Genomic DNA, 21,219 nt, shown 5'->3' on the forward strand with positions numbered 1-21,219 from the left:
TCCTAGCTTCCTGATCAGCAAACTTTAAAACAAAAAAAACCAGAGAACCTGGTGTGACAGGTAGAGAGCTTCAGGCCTATTGACCTTCCTGAATCGGGACACTGAGTACAGGAGTTGGGATGTTATGCTGAAGTTGTGTAAGACATTGGCGAGGCCTAATTTATAACCATATAACAATTACAGCACGGAAACAGGCCACCTCAGCCCTTCTAGTCCGTGCCGAGTATTTGGAGTATTGTGTGCAGTTACAAGAGACATGTCAATAAGGTTGAAAGAGCACAGGGAAAATTTACAAGGATGTTGCCGGGACTTGAAGACCCGAGTTATAAGGAAAGATTGAAGAGGTTAGGACTTTATTCACTGGGGCTCGGGAGAATGAGGGGAGATCTGTCCTGTACTTACGTCAGGCACTGAATTAGGAGACAGATTTCTGCACAGAAAGTGGGAGTCGGGAGACGTGTGGCTACTGTGATGTGGCACTGAGGTCCATTGGCCATAAAGGGTCCTCACAGAGGGATCAGAAGTGGAGAGAGTGAGCAATTTCAAGTTCCTGGGTGTCAACATCTCTGAGGATCTGACCTGGACCCAACATATCGATGCAGCTACAAAGAAGGCAGGAGAGCGACTATACTTCCTTAGGACTTCGAGGAGATTTGCTTTTTTTGTGACCTAAAACACTCGAAAACTTCCACAGATGTACCATGGAGAGCATTCTGACTGTCTGGTATGGGTGGGGTGCTACTGCACAGGATTGAAATAAGCTGCAGAGGGTTGTAAACTCAGTCAGCTCCATCATGGGCACCGGCCTCCGTAGTATCCAGGACATCTTCAAGGACCGATGCCTCAGAAAGGCAGCGTCCATCATTAAGGACCCCCATCACCCAGGACATGCCCTCTTCTCATTGCTATATATATAATTACTGTAATTCAGCGTTTTTCTATATTTATCATGTACTGCATTGTACCTCTGCCACTAAGTGAACAAATTTCACGACATATGCCGGTGATAATGAACCTGATTCCAATCACACAGGTGTGGTAGAATAAGGGGATCTGGGAATACAGGTTCATAGCTCCTTGGAAGTGTCATGCCAGGTCGAAAGGATGGTAAAGAGAGCTTTTAGTGCGTTGGCCTTCGTGACTGGAGGTCTGAGACTAGTGATGTGCTGGAAGGGGTCGGTGCTGGGCTCTTTGTTGCTTGTCATCTAGGTCAATGATCTGGGCGATAGCGTGGTTAACCGGATCAGCAAATTTGCAGAGGATGGCAAGATTTAGGGGGGATGTAGTGGACGACGAGGAAGACCATCAAAGCTCGCAGTGGGATCTGGACCAGATGGAAAAATGGGCGGAAAAATGGCAGATGGAGTTTAATGCAGACAAGTGTGAGGTGTTGCATTTCAGTAGGGCCAGCCAGGGCAGGTCTTACACAGTGAGTGGTAGGTCATGGAGGAGTGTGGCAGAACAGAGAGATCTTTGAATGCAGGCCAATAATTCTTTGAAAGTAGGTAGGGTTATAAAGAGAGCCTTTGGTGCATTGACAATCTGAATGCCTCCGTGTTAACCCTCTTCTTACCCGTTGCCCTGGGTGATCTGCCCTCGATTTTCAGGACCTACACACCAGAACCACTGACGTACATTGCGAAATGTTTAAGCAAAACGGCGAAGGAGGCTGAGAGGCGACTTGACTGGGGTGTTCAAGAGAAGAGGCTCGGATCGAGTGGACGGCCAGAGACTTTTCCCCAGAGCGGAAATGGCTAAAACGCTTGGTAGGACCCAGTGGAGTGGACATGGAGAGGATGTTTCCTACGGTGGGGAGTCTAAGACCGGAGGACACAGCCTCAGAACAGAGGGGAGTTCTTTTAGAACGGAGATGAGGAAGAAGTTCTTTAGGCAGAGGGTGGTGAAACCGTGGAATTCACGGCCGCAGGGGGCCGTGGAGGCTGAGCCATTGGGTATATTTAAGGCAGAGGTTGATAGGGCATGAAGGGATACGGGGAGAAGGGAGAAGACTGGGACTGAGAGCAAAATGGATCAGCCATGATGAAATGGCAGAGCAGACTCGATGGGCCGAATGGCCTAATTCTGCTCCTATATTTCATGGTCTTACGGCGGGTGGGGGGCAAAACTTTTACTTTATACTTTATTGTCGCCAAACAATTGATACTAGAGCGCACAATCATCACAGCGATATTTGATTCTGCTCTTTGTGCTCCCTGGAGTACAAATCGATAGTAAATATTAAAAATTTAAATTATAGATCATAAATAGAAAATAGAAAAGGGAAAGTAAGGTAGTGCAAAAAAAAAAACCGAGAGGCAGGTCCGGATATTTGGAGGGTACGGCCCAGATCCGGGTCAGGATCCGTACAGCGGTCTTATCACAGTTGGAAAGAAGCTGTTCCCAAATCTGGCCGTACGAGTCTTTAAGGTGATTGAAGGGAAGTATGAGGGGGGATGTCAGAGGTAGGATGTGTGGATCGCCCTGCCAGGGGTGGTGGTGGAGGCAGATACATCAGGGGCATTTAAGAGACTCTTAGAGAGACACGTGGATGATAGAAAAATGGAGGGTTAATTGGAGGGAAGGGTTAGATTGATCTTAGAGTAGGTTAAAGGGTCAGCACAACATTGTGGGCCGAAGGGCCTGTACTGCATTGGATTGTTCTGTGCTTCCCTTCAACAATTCGGTTCTTGAGCCAATTGGCACAATGCCTCAGTATAGCAACACTGCGACCACCGTACACCACAGCGGGCATGTTTACTTTCGATCCAGCTGTGTCTTTTTAAAATAAAATTAGAGTATTACATATACTTAATTGATGCTCTTCTCGCTAACGCTGCTTAGATGATGCTACGTACCTGGGATGGTGTGGTTGGGCCGCAGAAGGAGCCGAGGAGCATCAGATCGACAGTAGCCCCGAGTGGAGGCCTGTGTTCTGGACAGAGAAAAGCGGGGGAGAGGCTGAGGCAGATAGCGGGAGGTGGGGTTGGGAGAGGGGCGCGCCCTGGCAGAGGTGAACTACATTAGGAGAGAGAGAGAGAGTAATAGAGAAGTACAGCACAGAAACGGGCCCTTCAGCCCATCTAGTTCATGCTGAAATCATTTAAAGTGTCTACTCCCATCGACCTGCACTGGGTATCCCAACTCTCTGCTTTCTATTGGTTAACCGATCCCCTATCCATGCTAATACCTCACGCCCAACTCTAAGCATTCTTATCTTATGGATAAAACTTTTATGCGGCACCTTATCGAACGCCTTCTGGAAACCCAAGTAAATAACGTCCATCTGTTCCCCTCTATCCACCGCGTTCAATAAATCCTCAAAGAGCCCCAGTAAGTTTGTCAAACAGGACAGACACGTCTCTCCCCACAACAAGAGTATCTACAGGATCAAGAAGGCAGGATCAATCACCGAAGGTCCCCACCATCTGGGCCATGCCATTGTCCCACAGCTCCCACCGGGCAGGAGGGACAGAAGCCTGAAGTCCCACACCACCGGGTTCAGGAACAGCTATTCGGGTCCTGAACCAACCAACACAGCCCTAATCCCCACCTCAGCACAGAAACACTGTGACTTCTGTGCACTACGATGGACTTGTTTTCTTTAGTACACATTGTGCTTTCTTTAATAACATTTGTATATAGTTTGAGTTTTCATAGTACACAACAGGCCCTTCGGCCCACGATGTTGTGCTGACCTTTTAACCTACTCCGAGATCAATCTAACCTTTCCCTCCCACATTAGAAAGAAGAAGAATAGCCCCTAACTCGGCAGTGGAGTTATCCGGGCACCATCTTTGGACGGCGTTCTTGTAGCAAGCTACTCTGGTTTTTACGAGGCCGAGTTGCTAGCTCGACGCTCAACCCGACTTGGATTCGAACTCGGGAACCTTTGCTCCGGAGTCTGGCGCTGATATTATTGCGCCAGCAAGCAGGACACCTCCTACATTGGCCTCTGTTTTTTCTATCATCTAAGAGTCTCTTAAATGTCCCGAATGTATCTGCCTGTCCCACCACCCTGGGCAGGGTGCTCCACACACCCACCACTCTCTGTGTAAAAATCCTACCTCTGACATCCCCCCCCCAACATACTTTCGTCCTATCACCTTAAAATCCCGCCCCCCCCCCCCCCATATTAGCCAATTCCACCCTGGGAAAAAGTCTCTGGCCATCCACTCGATCTGTGCCTCTTATCATCTTGTACATCTCAATCAAGTCACCTCTTGTCCTCCTCCACTCCGAAGAGAAAAGCCCCAGCTCACCCAACCCATCCTCATCAGACACGCTCTCTAATCCAGGCAACATCTTGGTAAATCTCCTCTGCACCCTCTCTAAACCTCCGAGAGGACCACAGCCTTGTCGTAGGGTTTGGAGGCTCGTGTGCCTCAATGACCCAGGCAGCTACGTTGGCTGGAGTCAGGGCTTTGGCTCCTGGTCACGTCACCCATGCCAAACAGGTTAAAGGGTAGAGGTCAGACTAAGAGTGGTCCACCCGTCCTCCAGGTTCAGGGCTAACAACCCTGACCGGTCAAACAAAATTGTTACGGAAACAGCAATAAAGAATCCTTCTACATCTGAGTGTGACGGTATTCCTGAGTTTCCACCCGGGACTTGCGTGACTGACAGTGGTAAAAACCGAGGTATTGACACGATGAAGGGACCCCTGGTGGAGGACCTTCGTTGTTGCCCTAAATGCCAGTGGCATAATGGGCAATGGATCCTCTCTAAAGCTTCCACATCCTTCCTATAGTGAGGCAACCAGAACTGAACACAATACTCCAAGTGTGGTCTAACCGGGGTTTGATAGAGCTGCAACATTACCTTGTGGTTCTTGAACTCAATGCCCCCGACCAGTGAAGGCCAGCGCGCCATGTGTCTTCCTAACCACCCGATCAGCTTGCACGGCAACTTGATAACGCTTTCAACTTTCTGTTTTTCTTGTGAATGTGGTATATGCGACACTCTGTGTCTGTGATGCTGGTACGAGTTTTTCATTGCACCTGTGCACACCTGCACACTCGTACAGACAACCGTCTCGGGCTCTTTGTGACGCTTATAAATGACTTGGATGAGGAAATGAAGGGTGGGTTGGTAAGTCGGCAGGTGACACGAAGGTCGGCGGAGCTGTGGAGGGTGGCCTCATTGAGACCCGTCGAACGTGGAGAGGCCTCAGGAGGGTAGATGCGGAGAGGATGTTGCCAAGAGCACATCGGCATGAAATGTTATCGTAGGAAAGCAGCATCCATCACCAGAGATCCCCACCACCCAGGCCAGGCTCTCTTCTCGCTGCTGCCATCAGGTAGAAGGTCCAGGAGCCTCAGGACTCACACCACCAGGTTCAGGAACAGTTATTACCCCTCAACCTTCAGGCTCTAGAACAAAAGGGGATAACTACACTCACTTGCCCATCCATTGAGATGTTCCCACAACCAATGATCTCACTTTCAGGACTCTTTATCTCACGTCTTCGTTATTTATTGCTATTTATTTATATTTTCATTTGCACAGTTTGTTGTCTTCTGCACTCTGACCCTGTTACAGTTACTATTCTATAGATTTATTGACTATGCCCACAGGAAAATGAATCTCAGGGTTTTATATGGTGACACATATATACTCTGACAATAAATTTTACTTCTGAACTTTGGGACGCAGCCTCACAATAAAGAGGCATCCATTTGAAACGGAGGTGAGGCGGAATTTCTTTAGCCAGGGAGTGGGAAAGCTGTGGAATTCGTTGCGACAGGCGCCAAGTCATTGGGTATTGCTTAAGTCAGAGGTTGATAGATCTTTGATTGGTCGGGTCATGAAGAGATACGGGGAGAAGGCAGGAGATTGGAGCTGAGAGGGAAAATGGATCAGGTACGATGAAATGGTGGAGCAGACTCGATGGGGCCGAATGGCCTAATTCTGCTTCTACGGTTGCCGTGGGTTACAACGGGACACTGACAGGAGGCAGAGCTGGGCTGACAAGTGGCAGATGCAGTTCAGCGCAGAAAAGAGGGAAGCGATTCACTTTAGCGGGCCGGACGGGGTTAATGGAGGGATTCTTAGCAGGGGGTGGGCCAACAGATCCAAAGATCCCACAAAGTTGTCACCTGAGTTGCTACGTTTGTGTCTGGTACGTTCCCTTACTCAGCCACCAGTTCCATCTCCACAAGTATGCCAATGTCCCAGGGCTGTGCACTGGTTACTCAGTGACTGGTTTTTTACTGTCACGGGTACAGAGATGCAGTGAAAAACTTTCATTCACTCACCACTCTCTGTGTAAAAAACACTTACCCCTGACGTCTCCTCTGTACCAGCTTCCAAGCTCCTTAAAACTGCCCCCTTGGGTTAGTCATTTCAACCTCTGGCTATCCACAAAATCAATGCCACCCCCCCCCCCATCATCTTATACGAGGGGTGATTGATAAGTTCGTGGCCTAGGGTGGAAGGGGTCAATTTTAGAAAACTAGCACATTTATATTTCAACATAGTCCCCTCCTACGTGTACACTCTTAGCCCAGCGGTCGTGGAGCATACAGATCCCTTCTTTGTAGGAGTGGTCCGCAGCAGAAGTGATTCATAGGTTCGTGGCCTAAGGTAGAAGGAGATGAGTTATTAACTTCAAACTTTCTGTATTTTCACTCAAAGAGTTGAACTGCCCGTGCACGTAACGAGAGCTGTATAACCCATCTCCTTCTCCCTAAGGCCACGAACTTATCAATCACCCCTGCTGTGGACCTCCCTGAGGTCCAAGACGCTCTCGTTACGTGCACGTGCAGTTCAACTCTTTGAGTGAAAATGCAGAAAGTTTGAAGTTAATAACTCATCTCCTTCTACCTTAGGCCACGAACTTATCAATCACTCCTGCTGCGGACCACTTTCTGGAGGTCCAAGACGCCGACTTCCCGGGATCCGTGTGCTCCACGATCGCTGGACTATGTGTGTAAACGTAGGAAAAATAAATGCTCTAGGTTTTCTAAAATTGACTCCTTCTACCTTAGGCCACGAACTTATCAATCGCCCCTCATGCACCTCATGGAGTTGAGAGGGGCAAGCTTAGTCACAAACAGTGAGGTGACTGAGAGAGTGTGACGGGTGGGGGTTTTACTGAGGGAGGGGGTGGGGTTACTGACAGTCGGGGGGGAAGTCACAGGAAAGAAGAGAAGTTACTGACGGGGTGGGGTAGGATTTTACTGAGAGAGGGGCAGAGTTACTGGGGATGGAGCAGGGCGACTGAGGGAAGGGATGGTGTTACTGAGGGGGCAGGGTTATTGGGAAAGAGGTGGGGCTACTGAGGAAGAGGAGGTGCTATTGAGGGAGGGGAGGTTTACTGAAGGAGGGGCGGGGTTACCGAGGGAGGGTCAGGACTACTGGGGGGGGGGGGCAGAGTTATGAGGGAGGGACAGGGGTTACATGAAGTAGGAGGAGGAGTTACTGGGGAGGGAGGTTTAACCCTAACCCACACACCCACCGACTCCCCTTCACCTACAAACCGAGGGATTTTACCCACTGCGCCAGAACATCGTTCAGATGCGGGAGGGTGGGTGATTGTCGAGAAGGGGACGGATTTCAGTGCTTGTGATAATAAAGTGCCGATTGCCTCTAGCAGTATCGGAAGGCCAGTCCCGAGACCTGTAGGGCAGCGGGGAGGCCACATCCGGACTGATGGGCTTCAGGTCCGCCCCGTACTGTTAGGAAGGGCGTCCGTGTGTTTCAGAGAAGGTTTGCTCTCCAGAGAGGTGGGAGAGAGACAAAAGCAGAGATGGAGGGGGCCTGAGGGGGGGAGACAGGACAGAGGGAGGTGGTGGGACATCTACTGAGGGAAGACCGATAGAACGGGCTGGTGTCCACTGGGGTTTGGGGTGGGCAGGACTGAGACACAAACCCAGCTGTGTGGACACAGATGATCTCTCCTCCCGGGGGAGAATTGACAGCCAGGACTCGCGATTTAAGAAAATGGCGGCATCAGGTGGAGACAGGGATGAGAGTCCTCTCAGAGCAGGAAGCGTGTTTGGATGTTTTTACCTCAGAGAGAGAGAAAGAGAGATCACTTGTCAACAAGCTGGGGGGGATGAAAGGACAGCAGGGCGGGCAGGGAGACTGGTTAATTGGCAGTTTATCAGGAGGGGCAGCACAGGAGAATCGGAGCCCTGGCCAATTGGAACATTGAATTCCAGGTGGGAAGGGAGGGAAGAGGAGCCCCCGCTGGATTTCCCCAGCAAGGAATGAGAAATTGCATTCCTTCAAAAGGTCCAGCACAGGCTCTAAGGGCCTAATGGCCTACTTGTCTTTGTGAGCTTGGAGCCTGGGGCCTAACGGGCCCTGGAAAGTTTTGTGGCCTAGTCCTGTCCTCTGAGACAAACCAGAGGCACTTACACCGAGGAGGGGTCATGGAGGAGGAGCGAGAGACCGTGGGGGGGGGCGGTGGCGGCGTTGGGGGAGGTAGGGGGAGAGAAAGAGTTGGACAGAGAAGGAGAAAGGGATGGGGAGAGAGAGAAAGGGAGAGAGAGAGGGGTGATGAGAGAGGGGAGGAAGGGAGGGAGTGAGAGAGGAAGGAACAGAGTGAGAGATAAAGAGAAAGTGGGGGGGAGAAGAAAGAGATAGGGAGAAAAGGGGTGAGGGAAAGAGGGAGTAAGAGAATGAATGAGAAAGAATCAGAGAACCGAGGGAGGGAGAGTGATGGAGCATAATTATTGTGTAAAGCTTCCTGTGCAACTTTTCCCGTGCAGAGAAAGTAAATAAATCCCAGAAATACATATACAAAGAATCAAATATTCGTGAGAGCGGGGCGGTGGGGTTAGTCTGGGGACGGACACAGGGTTGCAGGAGGAGAGCAGAGTGGTGGGGTTTGGTTGGGGACTGACACAGGGCTGGTGGAGAGCAGAGTGGTGGGGTTTGGTTGGGGACTGACACAGGAGTGAGGAGAAGGAGTGATGACAGCAAGCAGTGGGATGGACGGATGGTGAAATTTATGGGTTTTATGAGGGAGACAAGGATTTTAAACCCTGTGAAGAAACGCATGGACACCGTGTATCGGGTACGGAACCAGCACACTGTTCCGGCAAGAGTTAAACATCTGCTTTCGCTCGCAGATATCCCCTCTGAAAACCACAGTGACTCAGGAGTTTCTGCCGCCTTACGTTCTGATTTCAGTACCTTCAGATCCGAGGGAAAAGTTTCAGGAATTACTCCGGACTTGCGGGCTTCGCTGGGGAGCGGCGGATTGGACACGTGATAAGCCGACAGGCGCTGGCTCCCCCCGCCGCCGGTGGACTTCGGCACGACACTGCGTGTGGCCTGGTGCTCGGCCTGCACGGCTGGCGTTTTCCAGCCCCTGTTAGCACAGGCGGGCAGCTACACGCGCACAGCAGAGCTCCCAGCCCCCCTCGTCCAACCGCCTCCTCCTCGCACAGCTTCAGAGCTGCGATTCGGTTCTAACGCATGCGGGGAGGGGGTGTTGTGATGGCAGAGTGTTTCAGTCGCATTCTGTGTCAGACTGTGTGTGTGTGTGTGTGTGTGTGTGTGTGTGACAGAATGAGAGAGTGAGAGGGTGTGTCTGTGTGTCAGTCCACTTGTATTTTGGACTTCTGTTTGTGAGTATTTTTTGTATTTGCCTTTCTGTATCTGTGTAACATGGTGTGTGTGGGTGCGTGTATATCTCTGACTCTGTGTGTGTGTGTGTGTGTGTGTGTGTGTCTGCATCTATGTAAGTCTGTGTGTCTGTGTCAGTGAGTGTGCAAGTGAGTGTGTCAGTAAGTGTGACTCGTGTGTGTTTGTGTATGTCACTGAGTGTGTACATATAGATATCTGTGTCTGTGTGGCTGTGCAGCCATTAGTGAGACTTGGTTGCAGAAGGGGCAGGACTGGCAGCTCAATATTCCGGGGTTCCAATGTTTTAGACACCAGAGAGCGGGAGGGATTAAGGGAAGAGGGGTGGCATTACTAATCAGAGAAAATGTCATCAATACTCAGTCAGGACAGACTGGAGAACTCGTCTAGTGAGGTGCTATAGGTAGAATGGAAGAATGAAAAAGGTATGACCATATTAAAGGGGTTGTGTTACAGACCACACAACAATCTGTGGAATTTAGAGGAACAAATTTGTTGAGAGATCTCAGTCTGTTGCAAGAAACACAAGGTTATTATAGCAGGTGATTTTAACTTTCCACATATTGACTGGGAATCCCAGACTATAAAAGGACTAGATGGGATAGAGTTCGTCGAATGTGCTCAGGAAAGTTTCCTTCGTCAGCACGTAGAAGTCCCAACGAGAGATTGTGTGATACTGAATCTGCCATCAGGGAACGAGGCAGGGCAGGTAACACTCTCAACACACTGGAGGAACTCAGCAGGTTGGGCAGCACCCGTGGAAACGATCAGTCGACGTTTCGGGCCGGAACCCTTCTTCAGGACTGTAGAGGGAAGGGATGGAGGCCCTATAAAGAAGGTGGGGGAGGGTGGGAAGGAGAAGGCTGGTAGGTTCCAGGTGAAAAACCAGTAAGGGGAAAGATAAAGGGGTGGGGGAGGGGATAGGCAGGAAAGGTGAAGAAGGAATAGGGGAAAACACAATGGGTAGTAGAAGGAGGCGGAACCATGAGGGAGGTTGGGGGAGGGGGCAGAGTGAAATAGGGATAGGGGAGGGAATTACCGGAAGTTGGAGAATTCTATGTTCATACCAAGGGGCTGGAAACTACCCAGACGGTATATGAGGTGTTGCTCCTCCAACCTGAGTTTAGCCTCATCATGGCAGTAGAGGAGGCCACGTATCGACATGTCCGAATGGGAATGGGAAGCAGAGTTGAAGTGGGTGGCAACCGGGAGATCCTGGACGGAGCGGAGGTGCTCGAGCTCTGCTCTGGAGACAGGGCAGGTGACAGAAAGGGGAACACTTTGCATCTAGTGCTCATAATGCCATTAGTTTCAGAGTAATTGTGAAAAGGATAGGTCTGATCTGTGGGCTGAGATTCTAAATTGGAGAGAGGCCAATTCTGATGGTATCAGAAAGGATCTGGCAAGTGTGGACTGGGACAGGCTGTTTCCTGGCAAAGGTCAACTTGGTAAGTGGCCGCACTTCAAAAGTGAAATTTTGAGAGTGCAGAACTTTGTATGTTCCTGTCAGAATAAAAGGCAAGAACAAAAGGTTCAGGGAACATTTATTTTCAATGGATATCGAGGCTTTGGTTTCGAAAAAAAGGGAGCACAGCAGGTACAGGCAGGTAGGAACAAATAAGATGCTTATAGGGTATAAGAAATGCAAGAGAGCACTGAAGATAGAAATCAGGAGGATAAAAGATGACATGAGGTTTGCCCTACCAGACAAGGTGAAGGAGAATCCTAAGGGATTCTACAGATACGTTAAGAGCAAAAGGATTGCAAGGGACAAAATGGAAGACCAGAACGGTAATCCATGTGTGGAGCCGAATGAGATGGGGGAGATCTTAAATTTATTTTTCCATCTGTATTTACTCAGGAGACGGACACAGTCTTCAGATGTGAGGCAGAGCAGCAGTGAGGTCACGGACCCTGTATGGATGACAGAGGAGAAGGCGTTTGCTGTCCTGAGGCAAATTAGGGTGGTTAAAGCGCCAGGGCCCGACACAGTGTTTCCTCAGACCCTGTGGGAGGCCGGTGCAGCAATTACTAGGGCCCGAGCAGAGACTTTTAAAATTGTCCTTAGCCAGAGCAAGGCCCCGGAGGCCGGTGAGCCTGTCATCAGTCGTGGGAAAGTTATTGGAAGGTATTCCAAGGGACCGGATATGGGAGTACTTGGATAGACAGGAACTGATTAAGGATGGACAGCCTGGCTTTGTGCCTGGTAAGCCCTGTCTATGCAATCTCACAGAGACGTTTGAGGAGGTTACCAGGAAAGTTGATGAAGGCAAGGCAGTGGATGTTGTCTACATGGACTTCAGCAAGGCTTTTGACAAAGTCCTGCATGGGAGGCTGGTCAGGAAGGTTCAGTTGCTCAGCATTCAGGGTGAGGTAGTAAATTGGATTAGACATTGGCTTTGAGGGAGAAGACAGAGAGTGGTAGTAGAGAGTTGCCTCTCTGACTGGAGGCCTGTGACTAGTGGAGGGCCACAGGGACCAGTGCTGGGTCTGCTGTTGTTTGTCGTCTATATCAACGATCTGGATGATTCTGTGGTTAACTGGATCAGCAAATTTGCAGATAGCACCAAGATACGTGGGGGTGGGGGTGTAGTGGACAGCGAGGAAGACTATCAGAGCTTGCAGAGGGATCTGGACCAGCTGGAAAAAATGGTCTGAAAAATGTCAGATGGAACTTAATGCAGGCAAGTGTGGAGACTTGCACTTCGGTGGGTCTTACACAATAAACAGTCGGGCACTGAGGAGTGTGGTAGAACAAAGGGATCTGGGAATACAGGTCCATAACTCATTGACAATGGTGTCACCGGTAGACAGGGTCGTAAAGAAAGCTTTCAGCACATTGGCCCTCATAAATCAAAGTACTAAGTACAGGAGATGGGATGTTATGTTGAAGTCGTATAAAGTGTTGGTGAGGACTAATTTGCAGTACTGTGCGCAGTTTTGGTCACTGACCTACAGGAAAGTTGTAAGCAAGTTTGTAAGAGTGCAGAGAAAATTTACAAGGATGTTGCCGGGTCTGGAGTACCTGAGTTATAGGGAGAGGTGGAACAGGTTAAGGCTTCCTTTAGAATGTAGAAGACTAAGAGGAGATTTGATAGAGGTACACAAAATTATGAAGGCTGTAGGTAGGGTAAATGCAAGCAGGCTTTTTCCACTGAGGTCGGGTGGGACTACAACTAGAGGTCATGGGTTAAGGGTGAAAGGTGAGAAGTTGAAGGGAAACTTCTTCACTCAGAGGGTGGAACCAGCTGCCAGCACAAGTGATGGACGTGAGCTCGATTTCAATGTTTAAGAGAAGTTTGGGTAGGTACATGGATGGGAGGGGTCTGGAGGGCGATGGTCTCGGTGTAGGTCGATGGGTGTAGGCAGATTAATGGTTTGGCATGGACTAGATGGACCGAGTGGCCTGTTTCTGTGCTGTGGTGTTCTATGATCCTGTGTGAGTGGGTCGCTTTGAGTGAGTGTGATATTGGGGCTGCGTTTACACGCTGAGCCCAGACCTGAGCGGAGACCCTCGCCTCGACCAGCGGCGGACAACTCAGCCTGAAACTGTCCGGCCCAAGAACCAAGCCAAAGCTCCCACAGTGCCTCCACCCTCCCCCCACTGGGCGGTGTTCCCTCCACACCAGCCCTTCCATCAGCGCAGTGCTCCCTCCTCACTGCCCCTTCCGTAGTGCGACACTCCCTCCTCACCGCCCCTCCCGCAGCACGGTGCTCCCTCCTCACTGCCTCTCCCCGGTCAGAACACACTTGGAGTATTGTGTTCAGTTCTGGTCGCCATTATAGGAGGGATGTGGAGGCTTTAGAGAGGGGTGCAGAGGGGATTCACCAGGATGCTGCCTAGATTAGAGAGCAGGTCTTATAGGTTGAGTGAGCTTGGACTTTTCTCTTTGGAACAAAGGAGGATGAGAGGAGACTTGATAGAGGTGTACAAGATGATAAGAGGCACAGATCGAGTGGACAGCCAGAGACTTTTTCCCAGGGTGGAAGTGGTTAATACCAGAGGAGATCTGTTTAAGGTGATTGGAGGGAAATACTGGGGGATATCAGGGGTAGGTGTTTTTTTTTTACACAGAGAGTGGTGGGTGTGTGGGACACCCTGTCAGGGGTGGTGGTAGAGGGAGATACATTAGGGACACTTAAGAGATTCTCAGATACTTACTTACTAACTTACTGCCCGTTACGCCGCTGGTGTCTGGGACAGCAATGGAGGTCCTCCGTCTCTGGCGGTGTTCAGTCGCGTCAATAACTTCCTCTCGGTTTTCACCACCATCAGTCACGCGAGTCCCTGGTGGAGACTCAGGAAAACTATCACACTCAGATGTAGAAGGGTTCTTTATTGCTGTTTCCGTAACAGTTTTGTCTGACCAGTCAGGGTTGTTAGCCCTGAACCTGGAGGACTGGTGGACCACTCTTAGTCTGGCCTCTACCCTTTGACCCTGTTTGGCGCGGGTGACCCTACCAAGAGCCAAAGCCCTGACTCCAGCCAACGCAGCTCCCTGGGCCACTGAGGCACGCGAGCCTCCAAACCCTACGACGAGGCCGTGGTCCTCTCGGAGGAGACTCGTAGGTGGGCGCGTGGAATCTGATAGGAGAGGAGGGTGGACCGTGGGTGAGAGGGGAACCATTGGGAGGTGGTGGGAAGGAGGGGAGCAGCGGTGAGAGGGAAATGGATAAAAAAAGAGGAAAAGGGGGGGGGGGATGTAGAAGGAGTTACTGGAAGTTAGAAAAATTGGTGTCCATGCCGTCAGATTGGAGGCTAGCTGCAGAACCCTTCATTAAAATCCGAATCAGTTTTGATATCACTGACATATGTTGTTGATATGCAGAAACAGTACAGCCCAATATACAATAAATTACCCTCAGAAATATATCGTATCTGTTGAGGTTTGCCTGTGGTCATAGAACATAGAACTGCACAGGCCCTTCGGCCCATAATGTTGTGCTGACCCTTGAGCCTACTCCAAGATCAATCTGACTCTTCCCTCCCACATAGCCCTCCATTTTTCTATCGTCCACATGCCTATCTAGAGGAGAAGATGGGGGCGCGACGCAGCGCGCACGGCCACTCCGGTGAATGATATCTGTTAACTGTCAAGCAGGGGGCCGTGCACAATCCTGATTTGATGGAGACAGACGTGAGAGTACAGAGGAACATCTGGTGAAACTTCTGAAATGCCTGCTTCGCTGCCGCTGCTACTGTGTGATCCAAAATCTCCGGAGGGGAAGGCCCTGAATCCTCGGCTTTGCTTGTCGCTCGGCAGCCGGGGCGGGGTCGAAGTGCTCAGCAGAGATGGTGCTCGGTGTCGAAGGGCTGGTCGGAGGCTCGGAGTTCTCGGACGGACTCAGAGTCGGACTGTGGTCGGGTGCTTCCAGGGTGCTGCATCGGCAAGTTTGCGGCGCTGGAAGCTCACGGCAGGGAGAGTTTCTTCCTTCTACCGTCTGCGTGAGATGTTGGTCGGGACTTTGAGACTTTTTTTTACCGTGCCCATGGTCTGCTCTTATCAAATTATGGTATTGCTTTGCACTGTTGTAACTCTATGTTATAATTATGTGGTTTTTGTCAGTTTTAGCCTTGGTCTGTCTTGTGTTTCTCTGATATCATATTGGAGGAACGTTGTATCATTTTTTAATGCATGCATTACTAAATGACAATAAATGAGGACTGAGTGTCCTCATAATCTGATCTATCTAAGTCTCTTAAATGCCCCTGATGTATCTGCCTTTACCATGACTGTTCTACACACCCACCATTCTCTGTAAAAAAAAATTACTTCTGACATCCCCCCCCCCATACTCTCCTCCAATCACCTTAAAATTATGTTCCCCTCATATTGCGTTACCTCCAAGAGGACCTTGTATTACCTTCTCGTGGGGTTTGGAGGTTTGCCTGCCTCAATGACCCAGAGGGCTACGTTGGCTGGAGTCGGGACTTTCTGCTCCGGGTCAAAGGATTGGCCAAAGCAACCCGTCCCACGACCTCCATCAGCACAGGAGCACCGCAGGGACGAGCGCTTCGCCCCCCCTGCTCTGCTGGCCTCACGCCTGTGACCGTGTGGCAGAGTACGGCTCCAACGCCACGTACGACTTCGCTGACGACGCCACAGTTCTGGGCCGGATCAAAGGAGGTGATGAATCAGCGTACAGGCGGGAGATTGAAAATCTTTCTGTGAGTGGTGTAGTAACAACAACCTCTCACTCGATGCCAGCAAAGACCAAGGAACTGATCGTAGACCTCAGGAGAGGGAAACCAGAGGTCCATGAGCCAGGCCCTATAACTGAATCAGAGGCAGAGAGGGTCAGTAACTTTGCATTTCTGGGTGTCGCTATCTCAGAGGACCTGTCCTAAACCCATCATCTAAATATAATTACAAGGAAAGCACAACAGAACCTCTACTTCCTCAGGGGTCTGCAGAGATCTGCCATGTCAACAAAAACGTTGGCAAACTTCTATAAATGTGCGGTGGAAAGTGTGCTGACTGGCTGGTTTAGGAGCACCAATGCCATTCAATTGAAAATCCGACAGACGGTAGTGGATTCAGCCCAGTACATCACGGGTAAAACCCTCCCGAACATTGCGCACGTCTACCTGAAACGTTGCCGTAGAAAAAGCATCATCCATCACCAGAGATCCCCACCACCCAGGCCATGCTCTCTTCTCGCTGCTGCCATCAGGTAGAAGGTACAGGAGCCTCAGGACTCGCACCACCAGGTTCAGGAACAGTTACTACCCCTCAACCATCAGGCTCTTGGACAAAAGGGGATAACTTCACTCATTTAAGGACTCTGTTAAGTTGTTACATCATGCTCGTTACTTATGTCTGCATTTGCACAGCTTCTTTACAGTTAACAGTTCCTGATGTTTACAGTTGCTTTCCTATAGATTCGCCGAGGGTCCCCGCAGGGAATGAATCTCAGGGTTGTATAATGGTGACATATATGTACTCTGTTAATAAATTTGACTTTGAACTTTGAGTAGAGGCCGGACTAAGAGTGGTCCACTGGTCCTCCGGGTTCGGGGGCTCAGCTCGGGGCTGACAACCCTGACTGGTCAAACAAAACTGTTACAGAAACGGCAATGAAGAACCCTTCTACATCCGAGTGTGCCAGTGTGGACAGACAGAGCTGGAGGAACTTCATTGCTGCCCTAAACGCCAGTAAGTAAATACTGTATGCGCCATTTCCGCCCTGCGAAAAGGTCTCGAGCTCGATCTGTGCCTCTTATCATCTTGTTCACCTCTATTAAGTCACCTCTCATCCTCTGTCGCTTCAAAGAGAAAAACCCTAGCTCGTTCAACCTATCCTAATAATACACGCTCTCTAATCCAGGCAGCATCCTGGTGAATCTCTGCACCCTCTCTAAAGCTCCCAGCTTGAAAAAGTCGCTAAATAATCACCATCAACAGATCACTTCTAGTTCCAGAGGAAACAACACACTGGACCATTGCTACACCACCATCAAGAATGCCCACCGTGCTATTCCACACTGCCCTCACTTCCGGAAGTCTGGTCACCGGGCTGTACGTCTACTCCCTGAGTACAGGCAGAGACTGAAGACTGCAGCACCAGCAGCGAGGACCCCAAGAAGGTCTGGACAAGGGAAGCACAGGACTGCTTTGAATCGGTGGACAGGACTGTATTTATCATCGAAGCTGGATGAGTATGCTGCAGTTGTTACCGACTTCATTAAAACCTGTGTGGATGAGTGAGTGCCCACAAGGACTTACTGTTCATTCCCAAACCAAAAGCCGTGGATGAACCAGGAGGTACGTCGTCTGCTGAAGGCCAGATCTGTGGCATTCTGGTCTGGTGACCCAGGTCTGTACCAGAAAACCGGGTACGATTTGCGGAGGACTATTTCAAGGGCGAAGAGACAGTTTGAATGAGGTTGGAGGCGACATCGGACGTACGACAACTCTGGGTTTGCAAAACAGTACTTCCTACAAAGCGAAACCCAATAGCACGAATGGCAGTGATGCTTCACTACCAGATGAACTCAACGCTTTCTATGCACGCTTTGAAAGGGTGAACACATCTACAGCTGTGAAGATCCCTGCTGCACCTGGCAACCATGTGATCTCTGTCTCAGAGGCCGGTGTTCAGGAGGGTGAGGCGGCAGGCTCCGACAGAGTACCTGGTAAGGCTCTGAAAACCTGTGCCAACCAACTAGTGGGAGTATTCAAGGACATTTTCAACCTCTCACTGCTACAGGTGGAAGTTCCCACTTGCTTCAAAAAGGCAAAAATTATACCTGTGCCTAAGAAGAATAATGTGAGCTGCCTTAATGACTATCGCCCGGTAGCACTCACATCAACAGTGATGAAATGCTTTGAGAGGTTGGTCATGACTAGACTGAACTCCCGCCTCAGCAAGGACCTGCACCCATTGCAATTTGCCTATCGTCACAATAGGTCAATGGCAGACGCACTCTCAATGGCTCTTCACACAGCCTTAGATCAGTTGGACAATAAAAATACCTAATTTAGGATTAGATTAGATTAGATTAGTTTAGATTATGAGAACACGCAGTCCTCTTTTATTGTCATTTAGTAATGCATGCATTAAGAAATAATACAATGTTCCTCCAGAATGATATCACAGAAACACAAGACAAACCAGGACTAAAAAAACTGACAAAAAACACATAATTATAACATATAGTTACAACAGTGCAAAGCAATACCGTAATTTGATAAAGAACAGACCACAGGCACGGTAAAAAAAAATCTCAAAGTCTCTTGAAAGTCCCAACATCTCACGCAGACGGTAGAAGGAAGAAAACTCTCCCTGTCATGAGCTTCCAGCGCCGCAAACTTGCCGACGCAGCATCCTGGAAGCACCCGACCACAGTCCGACTCTGAGTCCGTCCGAAAACTCCGAGCCTCCGACCGGCCCTCCAACACCGAGTACCGAGCACCATCTCTGCCGAGCGCTTCGACCCTGGCCCCGGCAACAGGCAACAGGCAAAGCCGAGGATTTGGGGCCTTCTCCTCCGGAGATTCTCAATCGCACAGTAGCAGCGGCAGCGAATCAGGCATTTCAGAAGTTTCTCCAGATGTTCCTCCGTGCTTCTCACGTCCGTCTCCATCAAATCAGGATTGTGCACGGCCCCTACATACAAACACAATATGATTTCAGAGCGGCCGCGCGCGCTGCATCGCGCCGACATCTTCTCCTCCCCTCCTGTTTATTGACTATAGCTCAGCGTTTAACGCCATCGTTCCTACTGTCCTGATCGATAAGCTCTGGAACCTGGGCCTCTGTACCTCCCTCTGCAATTGGATCCTCGACTTCCTAACCGGAAGACCACAATCTGTGCGGATTGGTAATAACATCTCCTCCTCGCTGACGATCAACACTGGCTCACCTCAGGGGTGTGTCCTTAGCCCACTGCTCTACTCTCACTATACCCATGACTGTGTGGCTAAGTATAGCTCAAATGTAAGGTCTGAGGCCCGGCGGTCAGAGTTGACCACGGACGTTGCGTCCTAGCTGCCTAGATACGCAAGCCAGGGCAGTACGATGTGGAGAGCAAGCTGGTGTCCTTGTAGCAGGCTCCCCCTCTCCTGGCATCTGATGAACCCAAAGGGATGGCAGAGACGGATGCAGTTTGGTTCCAGGAGTTATCAGTCAGCGTTGAACTCAACATAGGACTGCCTTAGGAGCTCCAGCTCTGGAATTTTCCCTCAGGGTTCACTCCCGAAGCCTTCCCAATGAGTGAGTACCGTCCCAAGGCCGCGGGGGTTTGAGATCAGAGTCTTCCTTCTCCTAGATAAGCTGCCAACCGCGGCTGGCGAGCCCCGTCTGCCCGAAGCGACTGGATTTAAGGCGCCTTTGCCCCTCAGTAGAAACAGTCCCACCGGGCTCAATAGCCAAGCCACACGTGAAGGCCGGGAGCCCGACTTGGTTGTCGGAAGCTGTTTGAGACGCAGGCCACTGGGAGCATTGAATAGGCAGTGGGAGCTTGACCCCATTATCACCACTGGCTATAACAACCTTAAGGAAGCAACAATTAATTAGTAGCAATGAATTAAATTAAGGAAGAAGATAATATACTTCTAAGTCAGGGTGGGGTGTGGTCCAGAGGGCAACTTCCAGGGGGAGAGTTGTGTTCACCATGCTTATTTGGGAGGGGCTGCCACAGGGCAGTCTTGGTGAGTTGGCCCAATATAAGTTCCCTAGGAGTGGGTTACAGGCTGGGATCTAATCCGGGGGATTCGGGGGTCGGGGGGGGAGAAGGGGAGGGTTTTTACGCAGAGTAACAGCTCCCCAGAAGTGGGTGACGGGCCAAGGATCTGGGAGTTTGTACCAGGCGCCAAGGAGTGCCGCACTTGGGGACGCGAGTCACCGTTCACAGAATCACAGGCCGCTGCCTCGCTCCTTCAGCCCCACCGAGTACACATCTGCACCAGAACACGTTCTGGGCACTTCAGTCAGGAATTCCTGGGCATCGTCATGGCAGTGGGGCCGTCCTGAGACAACCACTTCAAAGCGGGCACAGCAGGGCCCCTCTGAGAAATTTGCACCCATTCGGCGTGTGACCTGGAACTTCTGACGAACTTCTATCGCCGCGCAGTGGAGAGTATCCCGACTGGTTGCATCTCGGCCTGGTTCGGAAACACCAACACCCGGGAATGGGGAAGTGGTGTGGTACAGCCCAGTCCGTCACAGGCAAAGCCCCCCACCACCACCAAGCACACCTACAAGGAGCGCTGACGAGCGAAACCAGGGTCGGCCCAGGGCCTCCTCTTGTGCCAAGATTGGGCCACCCTTGGGGTGGAGGAGCAACACCTTATATTCCAGCTGGGTAGCCTCCAACCCGATGGCATGAATATCGATTTCTCCTGGAAGAAGATGGGAGGAGAAGATGGCAGCGTGCCGTGCGTGCCCAGCTCTCTGGTGAAAAATGATGTCATATCTGTTAAATAGGGGCTGTGGGCAATTCTGATTTGATGGAGAATGGACGTGAAAGCACAGAGGAACATCTGGAGAAATTTCTGAAACGCCCTTTCGCTGCCATCATTACTGTGTGGTCGGGAATCTTTCGGAGGGTAGGCCTCAAAATCCCCGGCCTTGCCTGCTTTTGGCAAACGGGAAGGAGGTCGAATCGTTCAGACAGAGATGGTGCTCAGTACTCGGTGTCGGAGAGCTGATCAGAGCTCAAAGATTTCGGATGACTCAGAGTCGGATTGTGGTCGGCGTGGCAGGGAGAGTTTTTCTTCCTTCTCCCGTTTGCGTGAGATGTGGGACATTTGAGAAACTTTGAACTTTACTGTGCTCACAGACTTCTTTATCAAGTTATGGTATTGTTGCACTGTTGTAACTATATGTTATAATTATGTGGTTTCATCAGTTTTTTCAGTCTTGGTCTGTCCTGTGTTTTGTGATATCACACCGGAGGAAATAATGTATCATTTCTTAATGTATGCATTACTAAATGACAATAAAAGAGGACTACGTGTCTTCATAATGTCAAACTAATTCCTCCCATCCCCTCTTCCTCCATTCCCCATGCTGACCTTTCACCTCTTCTCCCTTGTCTATCAGCTCTCCCCTCCTCCTTCCCTTTCTCCTATGGTCCGCTCTCCTCTCCCGTCAGATTAACTTCTTCTCCAGCCCTTTGCC

The 21,219-nt window shown here is 50.3% G+C and overlaps 1 protein-coding gene across 2 annotated transcripts in view; it reads right to left on the minus strand.

The window, feature by feature from the left end:
- The window catches only part of LOC140188938 (transcriptional-regulating factor 1-like), a 170,410-nt gene extending 161,026 nt beyond the window's left edge, over positions 1-9,384 (minus strand). For both annotated transcript variants that reach the window (XM_072245591.1, XM_072245590.1), the window contains exon 1: positions 9,142-9,384. The gene's annotated coding sequence lies outside the window, so the exon portion shown is untranslated. The remainder of the gene's footprint in view (positions 1-9,141) is intronic.
- Between the last annotated feature and the right edge of the window lie 11,835 nt (positions 9,385-21,219).

Source organism: Mobula birostris, chromosome 28 (assembly GCF_030028105.1).
Source record: "Mobula birostris isolate sMobBir1 chromosome 28, sMobBir1.hap1, whole genome shotgun sequence".
NCBI classification, from domain to species: Eukaryota; Metazoa; Chordata; class Chondrichthyes; order Myliobatiformes; family Myliobatidae; genus Mobula; species Mobula birostris.